Below are 20,726 nucleotides of genomic sequence, written 5' to 3'. Positions count from 1 at the left end.
CAGAGCCCCGGTGACTGCCAGCCACACAGACATCTTGATATGGGAACAAGTAAATCGGGGCAGCATTAATTCTGCTCAGTCTGCAGAGCATCTCTCAAGCTGCTTCTTCTCCCGAACATTCCTCACAAGGGCTTTCTAGCAGGCAGAAGACGTGACAGGCAAGAAAGCAGCACGCTGGGCCAAGGATGGAATAAAACTGGAAGTCTAAGCTACAGCAACAGACATCATCTCTGTGTCTCAGCTGGGCTGCAGATAGAAATAGTCATAGAAATGACCATTTAAAGTCCATTCATACCATACCGGTGGAGAACTGCCTACTGGGATGTTGATCCCATTTCACAATGCAATTCCAAAAGCACCGGTGACTTTTGCCAAGTATTTTGGATCAAAGATGGGAATGAGATCAATAGCATAGGACAGCCCAAGTTGGAAGCTACCAACTCGGATTGTCGAGTCCTACTCCTACTGCTCCACAAACCAGAACAACTGCAGAGACTGTGTGTTTTTTTCCATTAGTAATGGTCACCAGACTTCAGATGAAACTTTTCCCTGTGTAAATGATGTTTTGTTATAAGCTATCTACCTTATCATTTATTTTTGCAGAGAAAGAAAAGCCTCACACAAAATTACCATTAAGAAAATATAAACCAAGTTCAGCAGTTTGAGTAGAAATACTGTTTCATGTTTATAAATCAAAAGATTTGATTCCCCCCATCCCCAATTAAAAAGTCAATATACTGAATTTAGAACAAGTTTTCAGTCATAGAATCAAAACCAAATAAAACCAGAAAAGATGAAGGCTTTAAGCCTGCTTTTCTCATCTCAAGGCACAATTAAGTAGAGCCATTACAGTATTCTTGACACATCATTGGCACTTAAAAAAAAAAAAAAAAGGAAAAAACACTACACACATCTCCAGTGATGGAAACACATTCCACAAGCAAGGAACTTGAGTGCTTCCATACCCCTAGCGCTGCAGATTTCGCATGCACGCAGTGTGAATCTCCTGCTGCAAGCCGGTTCTATTTTGTCCTTCCCCAGGCTCTGGCCACGGAAGGAGTATTTTTCATTTCTTCTCTATAAGAGAAGTACTGAAGGAAAAAATAAACAAACAAGAAAGACTTTTCCATAGAATGCTTTGTATTTTTTAAAGGGGAAAGGATGATTATGTCTCAATTTCAAAGCAAAGAAGTACTGAAATACAGAAATTCCTGTGGGCACAAATTCCTTAATCCCCCCCCACCCCCCCAAAACACTTCCAATACTTCCATACATGTACAAGCTTGCAGGAACAACCAAACAACCTCCTCACCCCCAAGATTTAACCTTTATTAATTACCATCTGAATTGATTTATGAATAACAGCGATCAAGACACGATACAAAAGTTTTCATTTTGTTTTGCCTGAAGCCTAATCTCTATTTTTACTCGTAGAAATATAACAAACCAAACCCTCCACAAACTGATTTTAAGAGCAAACCAGACCCTACTTATCTCATTTGAATTCACTATCCCATTGCTTTAGACACATTCTGTGCCAGCGTTTTAGAGAGGGGAACAAAGCTTCCAGAACTAGTGTTACAGGCACAAGGATTTTATTTATTTATTTATTTATTTTAATTTGTGTGTGTGTTCCTGTAAATTTCCCGTATTAGCCACATCACAATGTTTGTGCTTCAGCGAGCACCTCACACACATACAGTAAGCAAATATGTATTTCTACTACTCCACCTTTTCTGAGCCTAGATAGGGATAAGCTGTAAATTCTTGCTCCAGGAAAGTCAACCTAACGTTAAGGCTATTTGAAAATTACTTTTGAACATGCACACTCCCAATTTTCCCAATTCCTAGCAGTCTTTTTCACTTTCTGGTAGCTCATCTGAGCAACACACTTTTGTTATGTTACACTTGGTTAAAAGGCAAGGGACAGCACCAGACAAGTTAAAGTGAACTTCCTACCAAGTTCTTAAGATACCCACTGACCCGCAAGCAGAAGATTCCAGACTTTCATTACATGGAGCAGAGCAACTTGCCTTTGTCTCAAACAGGAGGAAAAAGTAGAGAAGTCCCAGCAGTTTATAGGAGCATTAAAGAACAAAACCACCACTTTAAACGATTTCTGTCTACTTATCACCTGCAGTCAATCACAAAATCACAAGTGCTATCTACTAAGCGATATTAGCAAGCCTCTTTTTGCACTAGGAACCACTCCACCCTTGCATTCAGCCAGCCCAGAAAGCCTAGCAATGTCTAACCTAAACAAACGTAATGGTGTTCTCCTTAGGGTTCCTGCTAGGTTTGTATGTTCTTTCAATAAAACCAGACTTTGAAAAAGTTATGTGAGCAGATAAAACAATTCCTGCTGAAAACAGCCCCCCTTCGAACTTCTCTTGTCCTCAGCTACAAGGGCAGCCATTCGCAAAAAGCCACAGAAACAAAGCTGGGAAGGATCACAAGGGTCAGAGAGCTCGTTCCTGGGCTCTCAGACAGGGTCAGGTGCATCTGTGGGGCATTCACACAGGTGTTTTTCAAACCTGTTATTTAACACCACTAATTGCAAGGTTTTGCAATCACTCTCAACCTATCCCCATGGCTACAAAGTTTATATCTGAACTGAAAAAAAAAAGTTTTTTAAAAATAATGAAGTCAATTTGTTCTTGTTCAACACAGGGTGGACATGGAGAAGAGTGATCAGCTCATAACCTTCTCTATTTTAAGACTATCGAAGTACCCCTCCCAAGCTACCTCCTAAACTAAAACACAATTATTTTTGCCAAGAGATTTTCCACTTCCAACATACCTTGCTAAGAAGGTCTGCAGTTTTCATGTCTATCTGCGCTACATCTTCCACGATTCGCCTCGGGGGGAGTTGGGAAGAAAGCACCCATTTGCCTGCAGTTTGCAGTGTGGAGACTCTCACAGTTAGGAGCTCAGAATCAGACCGTCCCCTCTCTCCTCCTCCTCCCCATTCACACCATGGCAATTTTCTCTCTTTCGCAGATTCAATCAGCTATAATCTTTCAAGCAGGAACACCAGACTTCCCTCCTCAGTCTTACAGGACCTCGATCACACCTGCCATCGCCTTGTCTGAAAAGCATCATTTGGCAATTTGCACAGCATGACGAGAGCCGCGCTGAGCTAGGGGTTAGTTTTTCTGAGACTCTATCCGGACACGCAATTGCAATGTTTGCTGGACAAGGGTAAGAGCTGAAAAATATACACACTTCCTTTTGCAGCAGTTGAATATACGCTTAACTTTACAGAGCTGAGGCACTCAACACATCAGCATGCCTCAGAGTTCATATTTGGGGCACTCCAGCATTTCCCAGCAGTGGCTACTGCACACACAGCGGCTCATAAGGTTGCACACAAACAACCCGCAGTTGGCTGGGGAATTACAGAACTACTTTTCTCCCTTTTAATGTCTTACCAGTACGAAAGCATGCTTTTTCTTGTATTTGTTTCCTTCATTAAAAATACACATTTTAACTCAATGTCTAACTGATGTGCATATAATTTACAACATAAAAGAGACATAAAGAAAGGACATCTTCCATTACTAAGCACCATACCCCATAACAAACGAATTTGGGAAGTTTACATGTCAGATATAAACTTACCAGCATAAGAAAGCCTTTGTATTCTCCACACAGGTTGTTCAGCTCTGGCTGGACAGCAGTGTCTCCCTGCCCGTGGGTAGGCACGCCAGACAGACCTCCTCAAACCAACTGAAGGAAACCTGAAAATCCAATTTAGCCTTCTAGAATTTGATTTGTAGGAAATTGAGGAACAAGGCTTTACAGAGAGATTTCAAATAAGTCATAATTAATTACACGTGCAAAGGCATCAACTACATCAGGGCACACAGTGAACAAACGAGCAGCAGCTCAGGGAGGCCACCAATGGGGGGCCACTAGAGGGGCAGCCGTGCCCGGAGCCTGCCCAGGTGCTGCTGCCTGCTCCCAGCGCCCTGCAGCAGCACCTGGGCAGCTCGTCTTCAGTGTTAGACACCCATCTGCTTGCTTCTTTTTTTTATTTTTTGTTTTTGTTCTTAATGGGTCAAATACACAGTGTCTTAAAAGTGCATCCAGAAAGATCTTTCTAGAGTGTCAGTGTAGAACAAAATACAATCTTTATGGGATAACTGGAGATATAAAACTTACATTCAATTAAAATCAGTTTATACAATTAGAAAGAAGTGTCTCTCCCAGCTCTCTCCCTTGAATACTGACATCCCATTTAACTCCTCCACAAGCCCGCTCAAAAGAACAAAGCACAATGGGTTAGATAGTTTACAGAAAACGTTTAATTCTGATCCCTTTTACACTATGTTAAATAGAAATATTTCCTTAGCTGTCAAATTTCTTTCTTAAAGATCCTCCTTTCCAATTTTGTCCTTCCAGCAAGTACAAACAGCACACTGAGACGTTCGGAGATGTTATCTCATGACATCAAATAAACACACCTTGGGGTCAGAAGGGACCATTATCTTAATCCAGTTTGATTCCAGATTGTATTTCCCTATCACTGGGGACACAATTTCACACCTGTTCCCCATCTGTTTTTCTAGATTGTTCTTGATCTACATAATCTTAAAAATTTTTCCATCAAAAACACCAAAAAGTGCTGCTGGATAACACAGCAAAAATCTTACATTTCAAGAGCTAATCTACAAACTTACTTAAAGAAAAGTTTATCGCTCTGGTTGCTATTTCCACTTCCAGCTTGAAAGAGTATCCATCTCAGAGAACACACAAGTCGACACAGAGGGAACACTCTGGGAGCAGAGGAGGAGGATTTTGTCTTTTCTGGTTTTCCACTGCTATTCCTGTACTAGAGGAAAGACCTCTGGTCAAATGGATCCTGTAAACCCAACAGCAAGATAAATAACAACTGAAAAATAAAACAACTCATCTGAGTTACATTTGGGTTTGTTATTTCAAATATCCTGAGTTAACCTGAAAACAAAGATACAGGGACTGAGAAACCCACAGCACTGCGTGCTGCTACTGTAGTACATGTCTGGCCAGAAAGAGCTGAGAGAGAAGAGCTGAGACATTTTCTGTTCCAAGGAGCCTGCAATCAAACCAGCTGCTGATCTCTAACAAACCTGCTACTTGCACATTTACAGCTCCCATTCAAGCTGTGCTGTTTGCTGGTATTTACCTGCCAGGCCAGGCATTGCACTGCTATATATAAATTGCAATTACAAACTTACTGCACCTGTACATTAAGCATCTTTCCCAACATGCATAGGGTCAGACCGCAGCTGACAGTTCCATAATTCACCAGGAACTAACTGGGCTCGTGTAATACACAGATAAAACCCGTTTTACAAAAACTGGCAGTTTTGGCCCTTCCAAATTCAACGGGGAAGAGCCGTAGGCAGCTGCAAACACAATTATAGCAAAGGTGGACGGGCTGTGGCTGTGGTCTGCGATGGTTCTCCCTGGAAGGCGCACAAGCGGTGGAATTATAGTTCTAATGAAATTGTCAATAGTAATCCTGTTACTGGGAACTTGCAAGCCCTGTTTAATGAACTAGACAGTAACAAAGAAAATAAAAATACTTTAAAAGCTACAGTATGAGAAAATGATAATTGGTCCAGATTTCATGTCCATGATGAAATGCATGGGGAGCACATTACACCAAGCAGTGTAACCACCTATCAGGGGACTGCTGTTTTGGCAAACCCTTTGTAATTATTTATTGGAAATGGGGAGTGCTTTACTCTGCCCAAATTCTTTCTCATGCAACACATAAAACACTCAAGAATGTAGTCACATTTGTGAGGAAAAGTTTGCAAGGTTTTAAACAACTTTATGCTGAAAGTACCACCACTATGATCAGCTGGTAATAAGGGATGGATTTCATGCCCCACCATGATTCCTAATGACCTTGATCACTGTTCACAGCAGACCCAAACCAACGATGTGCAGCTGCTCCATAGCATCAAAACCTTTGCATAGGTAATCCATTTGGGGCTTGGGAGATACATATATATATATTTATATATATATATATGTGTGTGTGTGTGTGTTGTTGTGGTTTTTTTTTTGAAGGACATCCTGTTTTCTTCAAATTTATGTGGCTAAATTGCTGCTACATGCTTCACACAGAAAATATAAACATATGAAAATCCCAACAGTGCACAAGTTTTTGCAAGTAATTTGTTTTTATCAGGAGGGAAAGCAATGCAGCAGTCCAGAGCTGAAATCTTTACCAGTTGCCTGTGCCGTACTGAGACAGACCAGAGCAGAATCCCAGACACAGCAGAAACAGGAGGATAATTTCCTTGGCCGACTGTTGTGAAATTTAGTAAATTAGACTTTTTTCCCCCACTAAATGAGACAAAAGATTTGATTTGTCCACCCTAGTGGATACAGGGGAAAATCAAGACAGATAGTTTCACCTGTAAACCTTTAATAACAATACCTTGTTCTGGCAGATCCCAGAACACTTCTGAAGCTCTTTAAAATATGGAGAAAGTGAGATGAGAAAGGACTTGGCTTTCTCACCACCAGTTAGCAGGACGGCAGCAGGACCCCAGGAAAATGTTCCGACTCCCAGACAAGTGGGCTGTTGGTGAGATGGCTGTGCTAAGGTCTGCAGCACGTCCCCTGCTCCCCGACTGGGGACCAGCCTGGGGCCACACTAGTCTGTGGGGCCATACATCCCCTGCCACTGCCCTGTGGCAATGCCCAGCTAGCCCAGAATAGGAAATAGAAACCCCATCTTGACTCAAGGAGGTTTTGCAGAAAGATAGCCTATTGGTTACAGGGTTTTTTAGGCCTTTCTGTAGACACTAAAGTGAACAGGACCTGGTAAAGGGTCATACTCAAGCGGCAGAGCTGCTGGATGCAAGTTGCATCCAAATAGGTTCTCATGCCATTCTGTCTCCCCAGTGACGAGTTCATATGTAATTTTTGCTTTAGCCAAAATGCCTGATGCTTACTTGCAGGGGGCTAGCTACAATTTAAAGGTAGCATTAGCAATCGAAATATGCATCTGGGAATAGAGGTTAGCAAATTGGATGCAATTCCCTTTCATTGCATGCAGAGCGAGGATTAGAATATGAAAAATGCCCTAGCTTTCCATAGGTAACTTCTGACTAAACATACTGTTTAAAAAGCAGGGTAAAGAAGGTCCATACTTTCTGCTAGGATGCCCATTTGGTGTTGATAACCCTGATACAGAGGACAGGGACAGCATCACCTTCCTCACGTTCAGCAGAGGACAATGCTAGTTACACTATCTTTTGTGGAGAAGCCAGCAATCACTCCAACATGGGCCTCCCCTGCAGTGATGTCATGACCTTAGTCCTCTTCCTTCAGGCACTTTGTCCCCATTTTAAATTTCCCTCCAACACAGTGACTTAAAGCCAAAGCCTGGCCTGTGTTGCATGAGGGACCAAATTCAGATCCAGTGAGTTTACTCAGGATGACTGCCAAGTGTAACAGGAGGGATGGCTGCATGCTGCAGCAGCAGCACGAGGTCTATGAGTCTAAGTGAGGCGCTGTCACTTGCAGAGGAAATCTGGTTATACAAAGATTTTTGATCGTTCGTTATTCAGCACAACATATTAATCAATGTAAATATGATCAGTGCAGTCTGGGAGAGTGCAGTCAGGCAGTTAAAGGTGACATTGAAGCAACGCACCTCCTGGCTGAAGATGTACCAAACCGCCACTACAAGGTGGCAATGAAAGCTGCACGGAAGGTCATCAGGAGCTAAAAATGCCCCAGATTTTAAGGAAGTTGCCATAGGTCAGAACAAAGACTGACATGGAAGCATGTGGCTGCTACTACTGGCTTCCTCATCCCTAAGAATTCAAAGTGAGCCAGCCTGCTGTCACCAACCAAACAGGCCTAGTCGTGTTCAAATAACTGAGAGGGCATTTGTAGCTCCTCCTGAGGAGGAGAAATGTCCCTAAGGACGTGCCTGTAAACAAAGAAAACCATAAGAGAAATGAAAAGAGATATTTATGGGGATTTATCAGGAAATCAAATTCTGATGTGTCTATCACTTAATGAAAAGAACACCTACCCACACATAAATAGAAAAAATCCATATTCAGTAGCCATATCAGAACCAGACTTTCTGGAAAACAAAATGAAACAAAACAAAACAAAACAAACAAAACAAAACAAAACAAAACAAAAAAACCACAACAGATAGTGTCCTTAGATGATTCTCCCAGATATCCTATGACTGCATTTAAAGAAGAGTTGCAAGAATATATCATTTACAGTTATATTTTTCAATTTTGTTTCTAGTAAACCTATTATTACAGAGGAAATATAATGCATAGGAAAAACATAATGTTATAGTACAATCTGACCACATCATCATTGTCATGTTGTTCTTGAATCAAACTGAGCTCAGTTGCAGCAGGACTTGATCACCTGCACGTGAAGATGAGGACAATTAAGAAAAAAAGGTGAAAAAAATACTTATCTTTGATGGACAGAGACTCCAGTTACAGAGCCTGACTTCTGGGTCCTCAGGAGAAACTGACTGAAGGTATTGTTGGAGAGTATTTAGGTCAGAGTGAAAGATCTGTTCCTTATACAGGAGGCACTGCAGCTGGTGGAAGGAAGCTGCAGTATGTCTATCAGACTTCACCAAGTACTCAACCTCTGGTGATGAAAATTATGGCAGAGGACACGACAGAATAGATGTTCACAGTTCTGTACTCAGCCCAGTTGTCCTAGATGTGCCACCAGACACTCATGGCTAGCATCACTCTCAGGTCGAGGCCTTTTAGCACCAGCCTTATTAATCTCCAGGATATGAAAAAGAAAACAGCCCAGCAGACATTGCAGCAATGGCCAGGTACTTTACCTGGACCATGCATCTCAACAAAAGACAGCACGTTTGGTCACAACCAAGAGAGTTTGGACAAGAACTCCACACTCTTCAAATTCTTCATCACTCTGACACAATCCATTGCATGAACAGATGAGCAGTTATGATTTTAAAGAAATCCTAGTTATATTTTCACAGATTCTCTGTTGGACATCTCCGTTGACCACACATAGCTGCCAGTCCTCTGTTTAATCTTTACTTTGGTTTTGGCACCCTTTCCTTGTGCACCTGAGCTGTGTGGGAAGCACCGCTCTGACTTTTGCTGCCCAGGCTAGTTACCAGTTTCTTTCGTTGCTGCTCATTCTCTTCCAGCTGCTCAACAGACCATTATTCCAAATCCCCGTTTCTTCTTACCTTGTGACTGGCACTTTGTGTTCAAGCATTAATGTGAGGTTTTGTAGTAAGGATATATAAAAACAAAATGTAAATGCAGCTTCTGATCTCATGATTAAACAAGGTGTTACATTTCAGACATCCACATTGATGTATTTGAAAATAGAAATTATAATTTCAGCCAGAATATGGCTGTAAATTCAGAAGATATTTTTTTTTTTTTGTGCTTAGAACTTCCAGTCCTTCAAATGTATAAACTAAGGAACTACTAAAAACAACAAAACTTCTCTTGCGAACTCACCCCAGAAACCAGAAGATTGACTTGTCTCAGGGTACCAGGTAAAGAACAAATTTCATAAAAGGTTGTTGATACAGTATATAACAAATATGAGGAAAGAGGTGTTCACATAGACTTAACAGAGTTGGGAGAAAGCTTTGCGAAAAGAGAAAGGACTTTTACTGCACATATAAAATATTTATAAATGGACACAGAGAAACTTGTTGAAAGACTGTGGATATCAGTTTAATATAATACAATTACTCTCCACCCTGGGTGATTTTGTGAGCATTTTAAACAGCCAGGTGTGAATCCAGCAGAAGGTTTGATGGCTTATTTTTGCTTATTTACTTTACTGCAGGTGGAGAAATTGATATTGGTCTAATTAATGAAATTGAAATAGCTACATCACAAAGAAGATGAGAGTTAAAGATCAAAGTGTGATTGAACCTTGAAAAGTCACTTGGGAGCAGATTTATGGGCAAGATCTGAATCAGCCAGATTCAGATAGCCGAAAGTCGCTCTCAGCCCCTATGCTATTTTTCTCTCCTGATTGGCTTTATGTTGTGAGAGATACCTAAACTACAGGAAGCACCACACACAGGGATTCAGGAAAAAGTCCCCTTCTGGGGCCTACTGTGATTCTCAGAAATACCTAACTTACTCTGAAATCAACAGTAATTAGGTGCCTGTTCATTTCTGAATGCCTAACATGCAACTATCTGCATTTGCAGATACCAAAATACCTTTAAAACAAAATCCTTCATCTTGCTCCACATTTAACCACTTCTGTGACAAGAAAGTACTTCGGGAGGAAGCAAGCAATATGAGAACCACGGACAGAAAATGCTGGGAGTGTGATGGAGATACAGTCAGAGTTTGCTGTCCAGGCTTGGAGCAGGTTGTGAGCAATCTGCGTGGAAACATTGTCACCTTTTCTCACATTGTTTCCTGAAAGTCACCATCTGCAAAGGAAATCCCTGCACCCTTTTCCAAACTACTGGAAAAGAAAAAGAAAATCCAGGCAAAGGCTTGTCCTCCTGATGCAGTGATGCTTGCTGGAGCATCCTTTGGGTGCAGGAGAGCCTGCATCACCCAAACGCCCTTGGTGTGGAGCTTCTCTGGGATCTGGGGCTGGGCAAATCCAGACACTTGCTGGCCCCTGTGCAAATCTGTAATGAGCAAGCACAACGGAATTGTCCTACAGTCCAAAACAAAGTTGTGGAAACTTTGTCCTTTCCATGCTCATTGCAGTCAATACAGATTGCAGACCAGCTGTGGAAGAGCAAATCATGCTCACAGTTCAGGCTCAGGAGTCAGACTTGTGGCTCTGACAAGGACTGATGGGCGTCTCCATGGGACGTGAGCTGATTCAGCTCTCACAGAGCTCTCCTGCCCAAAGCAGTGCAGTAAGTAGTCTGCAGGGGTGCTAAAGAGGAACTTGGAAGAACTTCTTCCAGGCTCTGTCTCCAAGAGACAGAGATAAAAGAACAAATAAGCTCTGCACACTGTCTTCCATTACAACCCCTACAATACCAACAGGTTTCAGCCCCCACTGATTTCACCACCTGATGTAGTACTCTGTACCTTCTTTCCCTATGTACCTTACATGTTCTGAGACATCTTAATGTCACACTTTAAAATTTGCTGATGTGATATACTATGTAAATGCAAATTATTACTCTAATGTTAGCTATTTAAAGAGCTGTACTGCGAGAGCTTGAGTCTTACTAACTCCCAACATTCATTAAAAACACTTTTACAGAGAATAGATGAAATTGTTCATGAAGTATTCTTGTGTTAAAGTTCACAGACTCAAAATCTAAGCGACTGGAATGATAGTGTATACTCAAAATCTAATATGCATTTACAAAATCTACAAATCTCTATGAAGTCTGAGTTGTTTTCCCAAAGAAAAAAAGATTTAGCTCCTTTTTCTCTGTACTAAATATTCAATGCCAATAGGCCAGCATACATGAGTAACCCTGTAATAACAAACTGGTACGCACACATGCGAGGGGCTGGAGAGGAAAGAAAGCAGATTTCAGATTTAAGCTTCTAAGAGATTTTTATAAAGAAAATTAAGAAAAACACTACATTCCCCCATGAGGAGATCTACAAAGTTTCTCTTAAGGTTTACAGCCAAGCAGCTACACTATGGCATCTTCCACTTTCTACTTTTATTGTTTCCCAGAGGAAAAAACTCATTTGCTAAAACCCTTTAGTTCCCCTCCAAACATCAAGCAGAGGGGAAACTCCCACCTGCAAGCCCTCCTCTCCCCACAGATGCTCAGTCCCAGCTCACCCAGGGCTGTAAGTCCAAACCGGAGGTAAAGCTCAGGGGGCCAGATGGAAAGGCCAAGGAACGGTATCGGTGATTACAAAGGCTTTGCTGCAGTTCCTTCAGCGCATTTTGCAAAGCCTGTACGAACCACAGAAACGCCAGAGTTTCGTCTGTTGCTAGAAGCTACCTAGTTTCATGGGAAAGCATAGCACAGAGCTGCTGCTCCAGGTTTCCTGAAATGGACTCCCTGTTTGCTCGGGGAGTCCGTGAACTTCCCGTAGCGCTGCAGTGCGCGGGCAAGCCGGGCTGGGGCCCAGGGAGAGGCATGACCGGCTGGGGCTGGTCAGTGAGCGCGCACAGCACAGTGCAGCACAGCACCACACAGCACATAACAGCACAAGACAGTAGTGGTCAAAGAAGTGCAGAAGGAAAAAAGAAAAGGGAAAACAGGAAGAGAAAATGCTTGTGCTTCCTCACTGTGGCGTTTTTGAATGCTGTGATATGGAACTGGGTGCTTTGCCTCTGGCTCAGTAAACATCCTTCCTTTCCTGAGTAAGTGCAGGGCCTAAGCTTTCTACCAACATTTTCTGCTCACTTGAAAACTTAAATTCAACAATATAAACATCGGTGCCTATGTGCAAGGTTGAAATGAATAACATTTTGTTTAAGCAGACCGGGCTGAATCTTGAAACCTTTTAGGTGGCAGGAGCAGTGGGCTCAGGAATGCAGTCTGTTTGGACAGTGTAAGACCTTAGTTGGTGTTGGGGGAACTCTGGCTTGATGCCTCTATCCATCTAAATAACTGAAAGAAAAGTGCATTGAAATTAGAAACACATGCACTCTCCAGACTTGTATTTTCACTGTGCAGGATAAATAGGAACTTTTCATCTCTCTCTGAACTATTCAGCATACAGTGCCATGCGCCTCGTTAGCCAAAGGATAGGTTCCCTTGAACCCTCCACGGAAAGGAAATGGGGTTCCTGCCTCCAATAAAAACATTGCACTTCAAACACTGGCCAAGAACATTTATTCTTTATGCATCTCTCCTTTCCCAAGCACCAGCAGTCCAGAAGGCCACCAAAATGTGTCAGCTCTCGTGGTGTTCCCTGAAAAGGAAGGCCTCTTGATGCATTTTAGCACATAGCTGTGGCGCAGCCAGCCATAGACTTCTTGCAAATTATATTTTATACTTGTTTTATCAAATGAATATGAAATTGAGAAGGGACGTAATCCTGCATGTGAAATAAATTACTGGGATAAAAAAGGAGCCTGATTCACTCTATAACCTATTAATAACTGGCTTTTGCAAATATCATTAGTAGGTAAACTCCTATTATAATTTTTTTTCGGTCTTATAAATCACAATGTAAATGTATTAAGATAAACCTTGAATTCCAAGACTTTCACGTACCCATTTGAAAACATAAATATGGGCTGCCCCGAGAGACTGAAGAGTTCAGGATCCCCGTTGTTCCGGAATGCTTTATTAACATGCTTTTTGCATCATTTATGGAAAAGCAAGGAGCACAGTGTTTGGAGCAAAGGCCCATGATGCACATCTTTTCACTACGGGCACATCTCTGAACTGAACAATGATCTCCCATCACACCGCCGCAGTGCCTTCCTCAAGAGACAGGATATATAATCAACCTATCAGCTATGCTGAAGGGGACAAAGAGAGCATGGTGGAAGGAAAAGGTTTCCCTTACCCTTTCCACTTAGCCTTTTGTACCTTTATGGAAGTCTTTGCATTGCACACGCCACTTGCAAGGCTGAAACAATCCTTGCTCAGCTTTCTGGTGTCAGAGTGAAGCTGCTCCCCACATCAGCTGCAGAAACTGTGCTTTAGCTCTACCTCTTGGCTTCAGCAGTTTGTACACAAAATAAGCACAGAAAATATAGCGTTGTCATAGTGGTCCAGTATTATTCTGTTAAGGGATACTAATATCTTCCATCACACCTTGAAAACATTTCTTTAGTGGCCATAAGTGTGTATAGAAATATTTAAATATGTGACATGTTATGATACTTCATAAACAGCTACCCTATTTTGATAACATAGAAATGTTTGAAAATGGGTGACAAGATATGCTTGGCTGACAAAATATTCTGAATGCCATACACACAGAAAAATGAAACTTTTCTTTAAAACCTGTAGAATATTCAGTGATTTCACATGGAGAAGCAGTAGAAAGAAATAAAGCAATGTTAATTTATTCTGCTTATATTGGTTTCCATTAGATATCTATTTTTCAGGACTATGTCCCTACATGTTTTTAAAATCTCACATTCACTACAAAATCCTTGGGAAAATGAGTGCAACTATAGTATCACCATGAGAATGACCATTTTAAGAAAATGATTCTCAATTCCTATGTCCATTAAAGTACTTACAAATTTTGGAATGTCTGAGTATTTTTATAATCCTACAGCTATTTGGTATTTTACCCACATTAAGAATCTCAAAAACATTTCCAAAATCCAAAGTATTTTATTTCATATCAACAAGCGACTAATCTACTTTCTCAGTTGAGGCCGGTCTTTCTGCCAGATTCTGATTCCTCTTAAAATATATTGAACTCAGGAATGCATCCACCAGTGACAAACAAAACATACGGCATTTTTCAAAATGCACAGAGCTGAGAACCAGGTCAGCTTTGCTTCTGGCAACATCCTGGCAATTCTGTAAGAACTAGACCCCTCCTGAGACCCCATGACATAAGCTATGCAAGAACATCCTTTGCTGAAGTTTCTCAACAAGTCTACCTACAAACCATCGCTTGTCTCTGGGCATGAAATGCAGATACTGAGGAATAGCAAAGTAACAGAGAAAATGTCTGAAGCTCAAGAATGTTTTAAAGATTCATGTTTTGAAGATCCCAGTCTGCCTTACAAATCCCAGTCAATTCTGCTGGTCTAGTAACCAGCTCAGAACCAAAGTCTCCCGATTTCCACATTCAACTCTGATGTTCACTCTCTCTATGGACTTGGACATGACAAGCAAGGCTAAATTCAGTCATGACATAACACATCTATTTCTATGGCTCCCATGCCAGAATAACTGAGTATCAGTCTTTCTTATCTACAACACTGCATTATATTCTATTGTGTGATATGCACAACCATGCAGCTCGTTCCTTGAGGTGAAAGGGAGAAAAATTATCCCAATATTAAAAATAGGAACTGAAGCTACCAAGCTGACTAGCATCACTTTGGCAATCTGCTTAAGAAAAAATAATTAAGAATTAAACAGGCAAGCCTTCGCTTCCTGTGTGCAGGTCTGACTTTCAGCAGAGCATCCTTCCTCTCTGAATTTATGAGACCCTCTCTTCCTCTAAAATTCATGTCCCAATTCTGAATTTTCTTAAAAGTAAATTGGAAGTGTAAATATTATGTTCAAAAGCTCCAAAGCAATAGTGGTGAGGGACAGAGACATGTTCACTCATTCACTCAGAAGCTCTGAGGATAACACCGAATGTGATTTGAACGGGAAAAATGGTACCTAACATCAACAATTATTTCAAATAAAATGACTGATTCATTCCCAGGGAGAAGCAAAAATCTTGTAAATACAAGCACATCAGGCAGAGAGAATTATAATACATAAATACTATTCTATTTTAAGATGAAAGCTTGGAGTCCCCAAAACATAGGAGTACATTAGCATGTGAGTTTTGGAGACCAGAGTAAGCTGAATACATCTCTGGAAAACAGAACAAAACAACAATAAACCCCCTGGTTTCACCAAATTATAAATAGCTCCCTCTCACCTCTCCTTTAGCTATGTGGCAATGACAACTGGATTTTTCTACACAATGCACTGTCCTCCCTCCACCTCTGTCGTCGTTTTTAGGTGTTGCTGTTTGCTCCAAAACATACAGGACAAGAAGATGAAGGGATTCTGTGCATTTATTGCTGATGCAGAGAAGATTTACATCTTACATTCCTGAATAATGACATCTACACCAGCAACTAAGATATTCCTGTTTCAGAACTGAGCAACTTTTAAAATCTCCTTTTAAGCTTTGCAGCCACAGAAGACTCTTAATAATTGATTATAATTGATTTTAACCTTGTCCTAACCTGGGCAAAATGGCAAAGCCAATCATCTTTGTCCAGATGGGATATGAGAAAAGAGTCCCCAATACACGTCTTTAAAAGCTCCAGACATGAGCAGAAGATAAAATATTTAGTCTGCAGAAGCCTTGACCTCCCAATTCTAGCCAGTTTTGAACTTGAATTGATTTCCGACAAGGCATCTGGGAGATGATTACAACAAAATGCACTAAAGCTGGGCAGCCTTTATTTTAACATCCCAGCAGCTTAACCTGTTAATAACAGCAATTGTTTTAGATACAATACCAATTTCTGTAACAGACACGAGAAATGGATAACAGCAACACAGTAACGCTGGCAATGTACAGTATTAGAGCACAGCCATTCACAAGCCTCTCGTTAAGGTTGTGTCAGCACTCCCATTACAAAGCCTTGTTTTCAGGGGTTTAAAACTTAGCTGCAAAAATACCAGCATGGGCTGAAATGCTGCAGATGAGTGCTCTTGTCTTGGGCAAAATGCTGGCTGAAGCCAATGGGAGCTTTTCCTAAGTAAGGGAAGCACAATCAGGACTTGGTCATCAGTCAAAAGATTTATTATGAAAGAAGAGATGAAAATATTACACGTTTCTTAAAGACTAGCTAGGACTTTACTATAAGGATGAAAAAGGCTTTGCAATAACTATGTTCAGAGCTAGGATATTCCAGAGATGTTTCCTCTTCTACAGAACCTTGAAGATATTCTAATATTTTGAAAGGAAACCCCAGATTTGTGGTTTACTTACAGATCAAGACTTGCTGATCCTATTTATACAGGCAAGGCAATGGAATTTATTTCATGAATTAATGAAATAGGATATGGCCTTATGGTGCAATAATGCCAACATCAGATATAATCAACACAAAAATCACTTATATATTAGAAAACAAAACAAAACAATGAAAAAAAACTCCTAGCATTACATAATTTCTTTCCTGGTTTCACTTATTTCCATTGCGTAGGCAGCATCTCCCATTGTAAATGTTTTATGCACTAAAATACTTCACAGAATCACAGAATCACAGAATCATCTAGGTTGGAAGAGACCTCCAAGATCACCGAGTCCAACCTCTGTCCTAACACTAACAAGACCTCCACTAAACCATATCACTAAGAAACTTGTTTACTTGTTTATCCCAAACTCATTGCAAATCCTGAAGCAAAGAATATACTTTATAGACTACGTATTACTACTTACCATAAAGGAAGGTATCACAGTCTGGTCACACAATAGCAAATTTTTAAGTTTATGAAAATGAAAGTATGAGACCACAAATTAAATTGGCACAAATACCAAGCAGAGAGAATAGCTTATACCAATCTTGTTTGTTCAATTGTTGTTCTTGTTTGTACAGTTTTCCTGTTTTGGGGTAATTGGTACCCCTTTAACTCAAGTAGGTTTCTTTAATATTTTACTATTTAGGTTTCATATTAGTAGAATACTAAGGAAAAAAATAACTTTACAAAGATGCCATTGCTTGAAGAATTTGCAAGGCACGTATCAGAGACATCAGAACTGTGTGTATCCTGTGAAAGTCTAGAAGCAAAACCAAAACAAACTATATTATAGATACTGTCTAATCCAATCAAAATTAATAAAGTAATGTAATTACTTAGTAAAGTGGTGTTTTGTTTTTTTACCAATAGCAATCACTGTTGAAATATTCCTTGTTTTAGTATGCATATATTTCCTTAAGCATAACCAGTTTCAGCTCAGATTTCCTATTATACTCAATTCATGAATTCTTGAGCATGGTTTTTGACTTCACCCCTTTTCCATTAGGGTTTGAGGATAAACAAGTGTGTAAATGAAAAACAATTCTGCGTTTATTACTAAAACAATATTGAGATTTTCACAAGTAACCCTTAGACAATTACAGCTGTTGGTACCATATTTTCACCATGGAAACTTTTGTTTTACTTAACAATTGAAATTACAATCAGATGTGCTCATCCCTTGTTGAAGTAATGAACAATGGTACATCTGAGAGAGAAATTCAAAGTGCATCATTTATCTTATCCTATTTTCAATTAGGCCGAATAAAGCGTAAGATGGTTCCAAACTACACCACAGTAACAGGGTAAGTAAATTTATTACTACTAGAGTGCTAATCTTAGCAGATGGTAAAAAAAATATTTTTAGCATGAAATATGCTAAAGCAATAAATCTGAACAAGGTAGATGTTATCAACTAATATCTCCCTGGTGTGAGGTAAAACTCCTGCATGACAACTCTGCATTCTTATAAACTCTGGGTGAATGCTGTAAGATATAAGTCTCTCTATAGGATGAAAAATAACAGAAATTAGTAGAAAAAGCATCTGATGTGCAGTTTAATATGGCATAGCTAGTAGAGGAAAGAGAGATACAGAATTTTGCTTAGCAAGAAATTTTTCCCCTAGACAACTCTTTTTTTTCGTACAGGAAATTTTTCATTGACTCTGGGAAAAATATATATCCAGTCATTCTCTCCTATTTAAAAACAAACAAACAAACAAACATTCCACTATCTAGTTTTTTCAATAGAAAACAAACAGACAAACATTAAAACAATCACAGGAAGAAAACAGATGAAATTTGGGGGCGGTGGGGGGGAAGATAAGAAGAGAGTCCTTCACTTGCCAATCTGTAAACACAACAAAAACCACAAGAACAAGAAATAGTAGAATGAAAAATGGTTTCCGTTGTTATCAAAACAATATTACAAAACATTTGAAATTCAGAAAGTATGGTCCTGTACCTTTGCATCAATGAAGATATTAAAATTACATTGCGTAAAAAATGCTTTGTAAACTTTGGAGACATTTTTTTAAGATAGCCATGCTGGTAGCCAGCGTATTATAGTGAAACCACTTTGTTATATGATGACCAAATTACAATTAGTAAGCATTTGCCACAGATCATTTACTGCCTTTACTTTTTTAAAATTCATGGTACATCACCTTTGTGATGGATCTTAAAAATAAATGATAGACTCCAAAGAACAAATAAAAAGAGTGGGTAGACAAGAAATCAGGATTTTGGCCAAAGTCTTTGCCTGAAACCATGAATAACAGCATCAACCTTCTGTTTCAAAGAAGGGAAAAAAATAAACAGACTAATGACTGATTAAGAAATCATATTGAGTATCTTTGAAAGTGCATTTCAATTTTCTTCAAAGTATGACTTCCTGAGCAAATGAGATTAGGAGTTTAGGTCAGGAGACCCAAAATGGACTCCTGAGTCTCTGGGTAGTGAACAGGCATGGTTGTGAAGTAAAGGCTAGGAGAAAATAAAGACACAAGATGTGGTATGCCAGTGAGTCACTGAATCCAGCACTGGTGGCGCTGATTTGCCCCAGTTGATTTGGAATCTGACAAGAATGGTGGGAAGGCATTTGACTGCTAACAGATATTAAAAATATCCAATCACAATACCACAGTTGACTGCCCCTCCTGTGTCAGCTTTGCATTTCAGCTCACAGTCCCAAGGGAGAGGGCAGTTAAGTGGCAGATGATAAAGCTGCTAAGTACCAATCAATGCTCGTGGGCAAAACGATGGTTGTGAACCCACTGCAGGCTGGCTGTGGACAGCACCAGCTCAATGCTCAGTGCCCGTTAAAGAACCAAACTGAAAACACCAGCATGACACTATATAAACCCATCGCATGCTTGCGTTTGGACCATTACCTGCAGGCTACAGTCACCCCTCATCGTGAGAATATAAAAGAACTGGAAAAGGTAAAAAGAGGAAATAGAGGAAATACCTCTACTGGGACAGCTTACACTCTGCTTGCTCTATGTTGCGTGGTCTTTAACTAAGCATCTGTATCTGCCGGAGGCAGCGCAGCAGCTCAGCCAACCTTCGGGCTAAGGCACCATAGCCGGCCCTGCCTTCCTTCTGCCTGCAGCCGGCTGGCACGGTGGGCTCGCGAGTGAGGGCAGCCAGCTCCTGGGCAGCAGAAAATAAAGAACAGTGCAGGAGGATGTAATAGAGTGAAGTTTCCAAAATAATGACAGCAGTCTGGGGCAAAAAGGGACAAATCCTTGCCCAAAGCTATGCTCATACCTAATAATGCTGAATGATAAAGACTACATGAAATATACTGAGTACATTAACAAAAGCACTTCAGCAATTAACTGCTCACCTCTTACAGCAGAATTTGCCTCCTCCATATCTTTTTATTTGTCTACTTCTCACACTAGAAAGATCTTTAAAAAGGCATTAGCAGTTTTTATTCATTTACATAGCCTGAAAAAAGAAATGTGTTCTGCTTATGAAACATGCAAATATATATATATATATTTATTGCTTTATTCCACATTTTCAAAGCATCAGGTAAAAAGTATTTAAAAAATTAAACAACTGATCATAAAATACCAAGCAGGATATGTGTGGATCCCAAATATCTCATCAGATTCAGCTAGCTAGGTAATGAAGTGGAACTGATGACCACCTTATTGGCCGCAATTAGACCGAAGAACAACAGGAATGAAAGAACTGCACATGCTGAAAACAGGGATAAAATTTATATATCGCAGGCAATAGAATTAGCCAGAACTATTCCACTCCCAAATCTTCCCAAGGGAAGACTGCTCAAATTGAAATTAATATAATATATTCCACAAAACGTTGTTGTAATCTTCGTTTTCAAGTCACATGGCTGCTTGGCTCAACTTTTTGAGTACATCAGAGCAGAAGTAAAAATGAGGAATGTATGTTTGTCTTAACAAAAGCTCGAAAGCTCAGTTCTGTAGTTTTTACTCAACAGCAGAGATGGTCAAAAGGAGAACCACCTGAATGAAGGCTACAAGATGAGGCCCGCAGAATTTAAATAAATCCCTTATCTAATAAAATATAAAAACTTATAATAAAACTGTGGCTATAAAAA

The 20,726-nt window shown here is 40.2% G+C and overlaps 1 protein-coding gene across 1 annotated transcript in view; it reads right to left on the bottom strand.

Annotated features, from left to right (window-relative positions):
* LOC310897015 (uncharacterized protein) overlaps positions 1–20,726 on the bottom strand; it is a 547,020-nt gene that overhangs the window by 267,214 nt on the left and 259,080 nt on the right. The window contains exons 14-15 of the mRNA XM_083830110.1: positions 4,683–4,834; positions 3,622–3,740 (exon numbers count right to left, since the gene is read on the bottom strand). The gene's annotated coding sequence lies outside the window, so the exon portion shown is untranslated. The remainder of the gene's footprint in view (positions 1–3,621; positions 3,741–4,682; positions 4,835–20,726) is intronic.

The sequence above is a fragment of the Anser anser genome (genome assembly GCF_964211835.1).
Source record: "Anser anser genome assembly, chromosome: 3".
Taxonomy (NCBI): domain Eukaryota; kingdom Metazoa; phylum Chordata; class Aves; order Anseriformes; family Anatidae; genus Anser; species Anser anser.
The sequence above is the reverse complement of the archived record's forward strand: the minus strand, read 5'-3'. Positions and strand labels throughout refer to the sequence as shown.